A 13131-nucleotide genomic window follows, 5' to 3' on the forward strand; every position below is an offset into this window, starting at 1 on the left:
GTCATAAATCCCTTCCTAGACTAATGTCCAGATGAGTTTTTCCTAAGTTTTCTTTTTGAATTTTTATGGTTTCAGGTCTTACATTTAATTCTTTAGCCCATAGTAATTGTTGTATATGTTGAGAGATAAGGATCCAGTTTCATTTTTCTGCATGTAACTATCCAATTTTCCCAGCACCATTTACTGAATTGAGCATCCTTTCTCCAGTGTATGTTATTGTCTCATTGTCAAAGATCAACAGGTTGTAGGTATATTACTTAATGTCTGGGTTCTCTATTTTTGTTTTCATTGGTCTATGTTTCTACTTTTATATCAGTACTATACTGTTTTGTTTACTAAATCCTTGTAGAATAATTTTAAATCAGGTAATTCAATGCCTCTAGATTTTTTCATTTTTTGAAGATGGTTTTGGCTATTTGGGCTCTTTTTGGATTCCATATGAAATTCAGGATTGCTTTTTCAAACTCTGTGAATATGATGTTGGTATTCTGATGAGAACTGAATTGAATTTATAATTAATTTTGGTATAGTATAGACATTTTAACAATATTGATTCTTCCAATCCATGATCATAGGATGGTTTTCCATTTGTTTGTGTCATCTATGATTTCTTTCATTAGAGTTCCGTAGTTCTCCTTGTAGTGATCTTTTACCCCTTGGTTAAATGTATTTCTAGGTCTGCTATTTTTTTGCAGCTATTGTAAATGGTATGGCAGTCTTGATTTTATTTTCAGCTTTTCTGTTATTAGTGTATAGAGATGTTAGTGATCTGTGTACATTAATTTTATAATCTGAGATTTTATTAAATTCATGTATCAATTCTAGTAGTCTTTTGAAGGAGTCTTTAGGATTTTCTTCAGCAAACAGGGATAGTCTAAGCTCCTCTATGCCCTTTATTTCTTTTTCTTGACTGATCTCTTTGGCTAGGAATTCCAGTGCTATATGGAATAGAAGTACTGTAAGTGAACATCTTTGTCTTTTTCCAGTTTTTAGGGGGAATGCTTTCACTTTTCCCATTCAGTATGATGTTGACTGTGGGGTTTTCCATATATTCCTTTCATTATTTTGAGATGTGTTCCTTCTTTGCCTAGTTTGTTAAGGGTTATTATCATGAAGCGGTACTGGATTTTTATCAAATGCCTTTCTGTGTCTAATGAGATGATCATATGGTTTTTATTTTTAATTATATTTATGTGGAGAATCACATTTATTTATTTGTGTATCTTGAACCATCCTTGCATTCCAGGGATAAAAACCACTTGTTCATGGCGAATTATCTTTGTGATGTGCTGTTGGATTTGCTTTGCTATTTTTTTATTATTATTTTTGCATCTATGTCCATGAGGGATGTTGGTGTATAGTTTCCTTTCTTTTTTTTATTGTATCTTTTCCTGGTTTTAGTATTAGCGTGATGCTGGCTTCACAAAATGAGTTAGAGAGTATTCCCTCCTTCATATTATGTGACATTTTCAGTAGGATAGGTGTCAATTTTTCTCTGTAGGTTTGGTAGAATTCAGCCTTGAATCAATTTGGTCCTGTACTATTTTTGTTGGGAGATTTTTTACTGTTGTTTCAATTTCACTACTCGTTATTGATCTGTTCAGGATTTCTATTTCTTACCTATTCAAGGTCAGGAGGTTCTGCATTTCCAAAACTTTATCCATTTCCTGTAGATTTTTCTAGTTTGTGTGCATAGATGTTTTCATAGTAGTCTTGGATTATATTTTGCATTTCTTTGGCAGTGGTTTCAATGTCTCCTTTTTCATTTCTAACTGAGCTTATTTGAATCTTCTCTCTTATATTCTTTGTTAATCTAGCTATTGGTCTATCAATTTTGTTTATCTTTAAAAAAACACTGGACTTAAAAAGGACTCTAGAACAAATGGATCTAACAGATATTGAGAGAATATTCTAATGAAAAACTGCAGAATATACATTCTTCTCATTAGCATATGGAACATTTTCCAAGATTGATCATATGTTAAACCACAAACAAGTCTCAGTAGATTTAAAAGAATCAAAATAATACCATTTATCTATCTTCTTAGACCACACTAGAATAAAACTAGAAATCACTTCCAAGAGCAACTGTCAAAGTTTCACACATACATGGAAATTAAACAGTCTTCTACTGATAGATCCTTGGGTCAATGACAGAATCAAGATGAAAACTTAAAAAAATTCAAATTGAATGACAATGCTAACACAAGCTACTGAAATATCTGGAATACATCAAAATACATCCCTCGCAGTGCAAAGAGGGATGTTCATAGCACTAACTGCCTATATCAAAAACACAGAAAAGATCATAATTTAACAACCTAACATCACACCACAAGTAACTAGAAAAAGAACACACCAAACCCCTAGCTAGCAAAAGAAAAGAAATAACAAAGATCAAAGCATACCTATCCTATCTTATAGAAGTTTTAGAATTTTATATTTAAGTCTGTGATTTGTTTTGAGTTACTTTTAGTGAATCTTGTAAATTATGTGACTAGATTCATTTTTTTTGGAGGTAGATATCCAGTAGTTCCAGTATGATTTGCTATAAAAGACTATCTTTGCTCTATTGTATTGCTTTTGTTCCTTTGTTAAAGATCAGTTGATAATATTTGTGTGGTCTATTTCTTGAATCTATATTCTATTCTCTTGATCTATTGATCTATTTTTTCACCAATACCACACTGTCTTGAATACTATCTTTGTATTAAATACTTAAGTCAGTTAATGTCAGTCTTCTGATGTGGTTCTGTTCCTTCAAAATTGTGTTGGCTGTTCTGGGTGTTTTGCTTTGCTATATAATCTTTAGATTCTATTTGCCAATATCCATAAGATAATTTTCTGGGATTATGTTCAAGTTTAGAAAGACTCACATCTTGGCAATATTGAGTCTTCCTATCCACAAACATGGACTATTTTCCCATTTATTTAGCTGTTTAATTTGTTTCATCGGAGTTTCGTAGTTTTATTCATACAAATTTTAAACATGTTTTATTAGATTTATACCTAAATATTTAATTTTGAGAGGTGCAAATATAAATGGCATTAAGTTTTTTTTTAAATTTCAAATTCCAACTATTTATTGCTAATATACAGGAAAGCAGATAATTTTTGTACAATAACCTTGCATCCTGCAACCTCACTACACTTGCTTAATAGTTCTTAGGGGAGAAGGAGTCATATAGTTGTATCCATCTCTCTGTGCAACAAAATATCCTATTGGTTGCTAATGATCATTTCTTTTCCAGGATTATATCTCTCCTACTTAGTTTATGGTCTCTTAACACGAGTTATCTCTGAGATAAGAAGAACAAAATGAAAACTTCCATTAAGCATGCAGAATTCCTAATTGAAACTATTTCTGCTCTAGCAATGATTGGCACTTCATCAAAGCAAAATATGGCTAAATTTTCACAGCTCCTCTATGAATGCAATTCTAGGAAACTACAGATTACTTCCTAATGTTTTTGTCACTCAAATATTACTTTTTTAAAAAAGTTATAGTCTGTGATTTTCATATCTTCCTTTGGCCAATGTTTGTATAACATTCTGGCAAATGCCACCACCTTTGATGACTAAGTAACAATGGTAGCCTACTGCCCAAGCCTACTTGATTGCCCATTGATTTTGTTGAATCCAATACATTAATACAGGATACCTTCCTTATCATGACAGGCATATAAACACTGACAAAAGCCACTTATTTCCTAACCAATCTTCAGTATAAACTCTGTGTAACTTCTTTATTAAGATCCTGTTTATATCCCCATTTTGGCTTCACTCGGTAGTTTGCTGTCTTATTTTATATTTGTCCTGCTGGCCACAGATAGCGAAAAATCAACCAAGCAAATTGTTTCTAGGACAAATCAGAGCCCTCAATATAATATAGACTTGCAATGATGACACTAAATAGTTCTGAAGTTCAACTTTGTTACAGGGTGTGTTCCCCAGTGAGTAGATTCTGAGATTAAGATTTGCATGTAGAAATTTTACTAGTGAATGCTTTTAGAAGCTACAAGTCTGAGGGGTTTGGAGAGCAGGATTGAGTAGAGAAAGAAATTAAACAATGAGGCTTTGCAACAAAGGCCAGTACATCGTATAGGAACTCTGGACCTAAAATAATCTTTCACAATAGCGGGCTGAAAATAGAATGTGAATCACTCATACTTTCATTGATATGTCACCTTTTGGTCTTCCATTCCTTCATGAGAAACTTCTGCCTTTTTTTTTTTTTCTTTTTTACTTTCTAAACCCAGCAATACAATGATACAGATGAGTCATTGTGGACAGATACAAATGCTAACTCTATCATTAACTACCTCTATGAAATAAAAAATTAGTTTATGTCTCTTGGATTGAGTTTTATCATCTTTAAAATTAAATGTTCATAATGATTTTATGGATTATAAATTCTGACTATGCCTAAATAATCATAGATAAAATAATCATAAACAAATCACAATGTAATACAATCTCAACAATGTAATATTTGTGAAAAGAAAAATAAATAGATGTATAAATGGAAGAACTCTTAACGTAGGTGATGAATTCATGGCAGGTAATTTTTAAATTCTATCTTTGAAACTTTCTCTAATAAAATGTACATGAAAAGGACATGGTTCCAAAAGTCTGATTTTTATATTTTGTTTAAAAAAATGTTGGGCAAAGGAATAATATAAACTAAAGGACATAAGATCACCTTCTTAGTCTACTCTATAAGCCACACCCATATTTTCTGTCATGGGTGTTCATACACACATATACACACACTAAAACTAATATGAAAAAAATGCCAGGAATTTCAAGTCTTCCTAATATTGAAAGTTTAAGATTTCTTTTTTATGATCATTAAAAGGTATTATTGCACCATATCATCACCTCCTGAAAAATAGCACTATGGCTTCGTATTCATAGGCGAGAGACTTTAGGTCATTAAGCTTTTACTGCCTTCCGTGTCTATTCCAGTAATTTATGATATCTGAAATCTTCCCTTTGTCATTTTAAGTGTGATGATATATTTAAACACAAATTGAAAAAGTAAATCACATATTAATATTGGTATTTGTTTTAAGGACATTTTTACAATATTTTACTCTAAGAACTACTGCATAAAATGCCTTTTATTATTATCATCATGTTCTTCTACTACACTACAAATTTTTTGAGGATAAGGGCCTTAACATAACTTTTAAATAACTAATTTTAGCAATCAACATAGCATCTGGCACAGAACAATGCAAAATGAATTTTATTGAAACAAATTTAATTGCACTTTGCTTCTTTTTATTTCCCCACTCGTACTTTTTTCACCCTGCTGCTACATTTTCTAACCACTTTTTTTTTCTTATAAAAGAAATAGCACTGTGCAATTTTGGCATCGACTAAAAAAATAGCATATCACGGCTTTGTGAACACTAGATTGAAGACTCTTTCCAGGGCATTAAGCTTTTATTGACTTTTAGGTCTAAATTAGTAAGTTATGATGGCCTTAAACCATTATCTTTCTTCTGTGCTCATCTCTATTGTTGATCTGCTTTTGGTTTTCCTTTTTCTTCTTCAAGGTGGTCTTTTATCATTACCTGACAGCAAGGTTCAATATATAACAGTGGGCAATTCCTTTAGTACCTGGAGAATGGGCAGCTAACTGATGATTATAAAAGAAAAGAATAATACCTTTTAAAATGCATACAAGTATATGAAGTAGGAAACGAAAATAAGCATACTTTCAATGGGATATTGTCTACAACTGTATACAAATATGATTTAATGTATCAAAAAGTAAAATTTATTATCTCCTGACCGAACATGTGCTGAATGCACAGTTTAGTCTTAGTTGTAGCTTTTACAGACCTGATTCAATTTTCACAATATTGTGAAATGGATATCTGTGGAATTCTTTGATTTAACTCTCAAGAATTTTTATTTCAACTCACTAGCAAATTACTATTTAGATTAGTTATTCCAAATGGTGTAACAGTAGCATGTCAGAAAAATACAAAAGGGTTAATAAATTGTGAAGAGACAATAGAAATAAATGATGCTTGTAGCACAAAAGACAGCACTGTGTCACTCTTGCCTACCATTAAAATTCATTTAATTTATTTGCTGCAGGTTTGAGTCTGTTGGCAAAGATACTAAAAATCTTTGACTAGCTAATATACTTCATTAGACTTTGTCTTCTAAAATGTCTTTACCTTTTTGCATTCCCTCCAACAATAAATGAGAGTTTCTGTCCCTCTACATGCTTGTCAGCATTTGATATTGCCATTGTTTTGAATTGTAGCCATTCTAATAGATATGAATATTGATATAGATATAGATATCTATATCTACATATAGATATCTAATAGATATAGATATTGAATCTATAGAACAAGCAAGGAAGAATTTTACACTATGGTGATACTGAGACTTCCTGTGTATGAACATAGAATACTTCTCCATTTATATAGTTTTGTAGTTTTTCTCATATAGATTTTGTATATATTTTGCTAGATATATACTTAATTATTTTATTTTTGGAGGAGCTAACTTAAATGATGGTGGTGTCTAATTCTTTTGATTTTCATTTACCTGATAAAATATGACATGGAATATCTATTCAAATGCTTATGTGCAGTCTGTATACCTTCACTGGTGAGATGTTTATTAAGGTCTTTTACTCATTTTTAAAATTGTGTTCTTTTCTTATTTTTGACTTTTAAGAGTTCCTTGTGTATTTTGAATAGCAGTCCTTTACCAGAAATATATTTTGTATATGATGTCTACCAGTCTGTGGCTTGACTTCTCATTCACTTGAAAATATGTTTTACACAGTAGACAATTTTTATTTTAACGAAGTCTAACTTATCAATTCTTTTTTCATCAATTATTCCTTTGGTGTTATATTTGAAAGCTCATCATCAAACTCAAGGTAATCTAGATTTTTCTCTTTTGTTATCTTATAGGAGTTTTATAGTTTTTCATTTTAGTTTAGGTCTGTGATCCACTTCCAGATAATTTTTATGAAAACTGTGAGGTCTGTGTCTAGATTTATTTATTTATTTTTACACATGGATGTCAAGTTGTTCTAGCATCATTTATTGAAAAGACTATCTTTGCTCCATTGTATTACACTTGTTCTTTTGTTTAAGATCAGCTAATGGTATTTGTATGGGTCGACTTCTGGGCTTGTTATTCTATTCCATTGATCTAATTGTCTATTCTTTCAACAAAACCACACTGTCTGGATTACTGTAGCTGTAGAGCAAATCATAAGGTCAGGTATTGTCAGTCTTCCAATTTTGTTCTTTTCCTTCAATACTATGGTGAGTGTTCTGGTCTTTTAATCTACACATCAGCTTTAGAATCAATTTGTTAATATCCACAAAATAATTTTCTAGGATGTTAACTAGTATTGGATTGAATCTATAGAACAAGCATGGAAGAATTTACACTATGGTGATATTGAGACTTCTTGTGTATGAACATAGAATACCTCTCCATTAATATAGTTTTGTAGTTTTTCTCATATAGATTTTATATATATTTTGCTAGATATATACTTAATTATATTTTTGGAGGAGGTAACTTAAATAATATTTTGTATTTAACTTCAAATTCCACCTGTTCATTACTGATATATAGGAAAGTGATAGACTTTTGTGTATTAATGATGTATTCTGCAAACTTGTTATAACTGCTTATTAGTTCTAGCAGTTTTTGTTTTGTTTTTGTTTTTCAATTCTTTTGGATTTTCTACTTACATGATTATGCCATCTGTGAACAAAGACAGTTTTATTTCTACCTTCCCAATCAATATGCCCTTTATTTCCTTTACTTGTCTTTTGTATTATTTAGACTTCCAGTATGATGTCAAAAAAAGAATGATTAAAGGGAATAGCCTTGTCTTGTTTCTAATCTTAATGAGAAATTTTCTAATTTCCCCCCATGTTAGCTGTACATTTTTGGGAGATAATTACTTACTGAGGTGAGGAAGTTCTTTTCTCTTCCTATTTTACTGAGTGTTTATCATGAGTTTAGGATCTTGCTAATTTTTTTTTTTATCTACTAATATGATCATGTGATTTTTCTTACTTGGCCTCTTGATACAATGGATTTTTGAATGTTGAACCACACCTGGGATCAATCCCACTCAGTCATAGTGTATTACTCTTTCTATACATTCTTAGATTTTATTTGCTAATATTTTGGTGAGAATTTTTACATCTATGCTTTTGAGAAATGTTGGTATATAATTTTTTCTTTTCCCTTGTAATGTCTTGGCCAGGTTTTAGAATTAGATTAAAATACTGGCCTCATAGAATAAGGCAGGAAGTATTGCCTTTACTTCTAACTTTTGGAAGAGACTGTAGAGAGTTTGTATAATATCTTCTTTAAGTCTTTGGTAGAATTCACCAGTGAACCCATCTGGGCATGGTGTATTCTGTTTTGTAAGGTTATTAATTATTGAATCAAATACTTTAATACATATAGTCCTACTCAGATTAGCTATTTTTCTCTTGTGTGAGTTTTGACAGATTGTATATTTTAAGGAACTGGTCTATTTCATCTAGTATATCACTTTGGGGCATAAAATTGTGTATCTTATTCTTTTATTATCCTTTTAATGTCCCTGATATCTATAGTGATGTCCTCTCTTTTATTTCTTATATTAGTAATGTGCATCCTCTCTCTTTTTATCTTAGTCAGTATGGCTAGAGAGGCTTGTCTATTATTATTTTTAAACTATTAAGTTTTTGATTTCATTGATTTTCTCTACTGATTTCCTATTTTGAATTTCATTGATATCTGCTCTAATTTTTATTTTGTTTTTATGATTACTTTGGATTTATTTGTTCTTATTTTCCTAGTTTCCTAAGGTTGAAGTTTAGCTTATTAATTTTAGCTACTTTTTTCATTTTTTTAAAAAACGGGCCATTAAATATGAAATGTCCGATTTTGAATTACAAGTGTACATTATACCTCAAACAAGAAGCAGTATAATTCATCAAACAATGTGCCTAAACTATTGAAACAGTTTTGCCATCTTAACAGTAGCTTGTTTATGCCAGCAGCAAAGAAGCCTGGATAGCGAGTGGCAATGAAATCACAAAAGGTGTTTTCAACAGCTTGCTGAGAATGGAATATTTTTCCTTGCAAGAAGTAGTACAAAGCCTGGAAGAAATGTTATTCAGTTGGTGCAAGTCTGGTGAATATGGTGGATAACAGAGAGTTTCCAAGTCTAGCCTTTGTAGTTCAAGCAGCATTGTTTGTATGATATGTGGTCAAGTGCTATCTTGCAAGAGGATTGCCCTGTCTCTACTAACCAATCTCAGCTGCTTAATCACAAGAATATTCATCATTTCACCCAAATGATTACAGTAGATATCCACTTTAATTGATTGACCAGGTTTCATTAAGCTGCAGTGTATATTACCAGCTCTGGACCACCAAACAGACACCATTAGCTTTTTTTTTTTTTTTTTTTTTTTTTTTTTTTTTTTTTTTATGAATTTAGTTCTGGACTGTGTTTCGGCACTTCATCTTTAACCAACTATTGTGCCGATCACTTGTGACTATCAAGAAGAATCAATTTTCCGTCACATGTAACAAAACAGTGCAGAAATGGTTCCCTTTTATGTCGTGACAGCAAAAAAAGGCAAGCTTCAAGATTATTTGTTTTCTGATGCTCGTTTAATTCATGGGGAATTCATCTATCTAGCTTCTTTACTTTGCCCAAATGGTCCAATACTGTTGGAATAGTAACATCAAACCTTGCTGCCAATTCACATGTAGGTTGAGATGGATTCACTTGCACTACAGCTTTCAGTTCATCATCCACTTTGATCTCAGGTCTCCCATGTGGCCCATTTTCAAGATCAAAATCATGAGAATGTAATTGCTCAAACCATCGATGTACTATGTACATTCGCCGCATCCTTCCCAAACATTTTGTTGATGTTTCAAGCTGTTTGTGCTGCCTTATTTACATGATGGAACTCATATTTGTAAATAACACAAATTTTTTACTTATCCATGGTTTCACAAAAATTGCTCTAAAAATTTTTTTGAAAGATAATGACAAGCCAAAGCATGCATTTGAAAGAATGAGAGTATACCTTCACAATAAAAATAAAACAATAAATGTCAAAAGTGAAATGTCAGTGATATCAACTGTCAAACTTAGTACTTAAGGAAATCAAACATTTCATACTTAATAAGTTAATAATACATGCACCATGCATTTGATGGTGTAAATTTCCCTCTAAGCACCCCTTTGCTGCATTTCATAAATTTTGTTGAGTTTTCATTTTTATTTAGTTCAAATATTTTTAAATTTCTTTACAATTTTGTCTTTGACTCATAATGTTATTTAAAAGTATGCTGTTTAATTTCCAAATAGTTTGAGATTTTCTAGCTGTCCTTATATGAACTATCAATTTCTAGTTTAATTCTATTGTAATCCAGAGTAGAAATTATATGATTTCTTTTCTTTTAAATTTGTGTTGGTATGGTTTATGTCCAGAATTTGGTAGCTCCTGATAGCACACTTGTTCTTAAGGGGAAAATGACAATAGAACATATTCTTTTTTAAAGACAGTCTGTAAAATTTTATATAAAACTTGAGAATAGAACCATATTTATATTACTGAATACAGAGATTACTGAATATATCAAATATCATTTCATTTATTTTTCAATTTTTTTTCCTTGTGGCATGGCCTTAGTGCAAAAACCAGGAGAGTCAAAGCAAGTACATAACTTTAACAAAGTAAAAGGAAAGAGAAGACCAGTTACCCATACTCCTCATCTTCCCCACTTCACTCTAACAGGTTCTTAAAGAATATTCAGTGAAAATGTAATTATATTCAATGGATAAATATTAGTGGCCATCGGAATTTTGCTACAAAATACATTCTATTTGAAATTGAAAAGTGACTAAAAAATAAAAGTTGAATTCATAGTACAGATTTAATTGTTTTGATGAAAAATGAATATATGGGTTTGAAATATTCTAAATATATAGGTGTAGCCTGAAAAAGGGCAAAATGTATTATAAGCTGTCTCTTTAAAACCTCCCCACTCTTTTGGGAATTGAATACTGCATTCCTTCCCTAGGCCAGTGGTCAGGAGGGCCAGGGGAGTGTCCTTTGTTCTTTGTATCTCAGGAGATGGCTTAATGGAAGTGTCTGGGCAGAAGTCAGGAGATGTCTAAATCAGAGATAGGATTGGAAATGGGATCTATCAGAACTATCAACTGTACCCTCTCTTTAAAAGCTATGTATTTCTGCTTACAGATAGGAAAATTGGTACTTTAAGAGCAGAGTTTGCCATTTTCCTCATTTGTGGGCAAATTAATAAACCTCCTTTCCTTTTCCTCAAACCACTTGTCCTCGTTCGTCTGTGGCCTTGGGGACAAGTGCAGAACTTTTGATAATATAGGTAATTATTATCTTCAAAGTAGGTGACAAAAAACTGAAATATTCTTATTTTTAAATGTTGCTATAAATTTCTTTCTAATTTAAATGTATAAACCACATTTAAATTTATGATTTACATGCTTCACAAATGAATAAAATGCCCATATAATCCATTGAAAATTAATCACTCATCCAGGTGTTTGTATGTAGACAAAGCAGCAATTTAGTGATATATCAACAGAGAAATATTATCATTGGGTTTCTGAACTTTATACATACACATACACAATCATAGAATAAGCCAGAGACAAGAAGAAGAAAGAGAAGGAAAGGAGAAAAGAAATGGATGAGAAGATTTTTGGAGAGGGCCTCATGGTTTTTTTTTTGTTGTTGTTTTTTTTAAAGAGTTCTTTAAAATAAAACTAGGAATTTTGACATGGCATGATCTTTTTTATAATACTAACCCACTAGCCCTCATTCTTTTTTTACAATTGCCTTCTTGTAGTTGACCTGTCCACTGGTACACTCTTGAGACTCCTATTAAGCTCTAAAATAATATAATATGAAGATCTCTCAAAATATTTACCAATTATACTTCTATACAATGGTGTTAATTAGTTCAGTTTATATAAAACATCCTTCTCAGTTCAGTGAAACTAACAATATTTAAATGAAATCTTTCAAAATGGATGTTGTAATAATCATAATTAGACGCGGCAGCTCTCGGTTTAATCATGTGATTCTCTGTGGACACATTGGCTTTCAGTCTTTCTTGATAAGCACTATATAATTAATATAAGTGGTTTATTGACAACACTCTATGGGAATTATTCACAAACATTCTAATGAGGTGACTCTTACAAAGGGATGAAATTAAATTTGACAATTATCTTGTTTTACTAATTGTTTTCTTGACTCACAGAAAGGCATTTCAATAAGCCTTTTCATATCAATTTAACCAACTTTTTTTTCAGCAGCTACAGTTCATGTAAATATATTTAGTGGCCCTGATAAAAGAGAATGATTTTTCAGCAGAAAATTCTTTAAGCATTTTGAATAGAAAGCAGGCAAACAGAGCTGTGAAGAACTCCCTCAGGGGTGATAAAATAAATGTCCATTATGCCCTCTTGAAATCCGAGACAAGCAATAAAAATCAGGGACATCAGAATAGACAAATGGAAATTGTCAGTGGCTTGACAGTAAAGGAGCTCAGGAAATTTCACCCTAATATATGACTCCTTGGTAAAAAGAATATTTAGAATTAAAGGCTGTTAGAGATCATCAGGCCCTTAGAAGAGGCTTGCCCTCTATCTGCATAAACCAAAAGAACAATGGACTTCCCTTCCTCTCCCTGTTATTTCAATATATTGCAGGAAAGAAGATCAAGAATGCAACTAGACCTGGCCCAAATTATTTAGAACATTATATCTGTCTCTCAGGTTAATTTACAAGTCAATTTATTTCCTCTCCATATCCATTCTCCCAAGTATTTATTCATCCTTCCTAGCAACCCTTTATTTCCCAATTACCCATATTCCTCATCCCCACTCCCCTCTAATACGCATGTATCAAAATATCTGGATCTCAATGGGATATTGGCTAATCACTCTGTATGTCAGTGAATTCTCAGGGAAAGGGGGTTTCCATCGACCACTACAACAGAAATTAGCCATGCAATGTTGACTACTGAATGAGGAGAAAATGGTAACTTTTACTTGAAAAACTA

Source organism: Microcebus murinus, chromosome 10 (assembly GCF_040939455.1).
Source record: "Microcebus murinus isolate Inina chromosome 10, M.murinus_Inina_mat1.0, whole genome shotgun sequence".
Lineage (NCBI taxonomy): Eukaryota > Metazoa > Chordata > Mammalia > Primates > Cheirogaleidae > Microcebus > Microcebus murinus.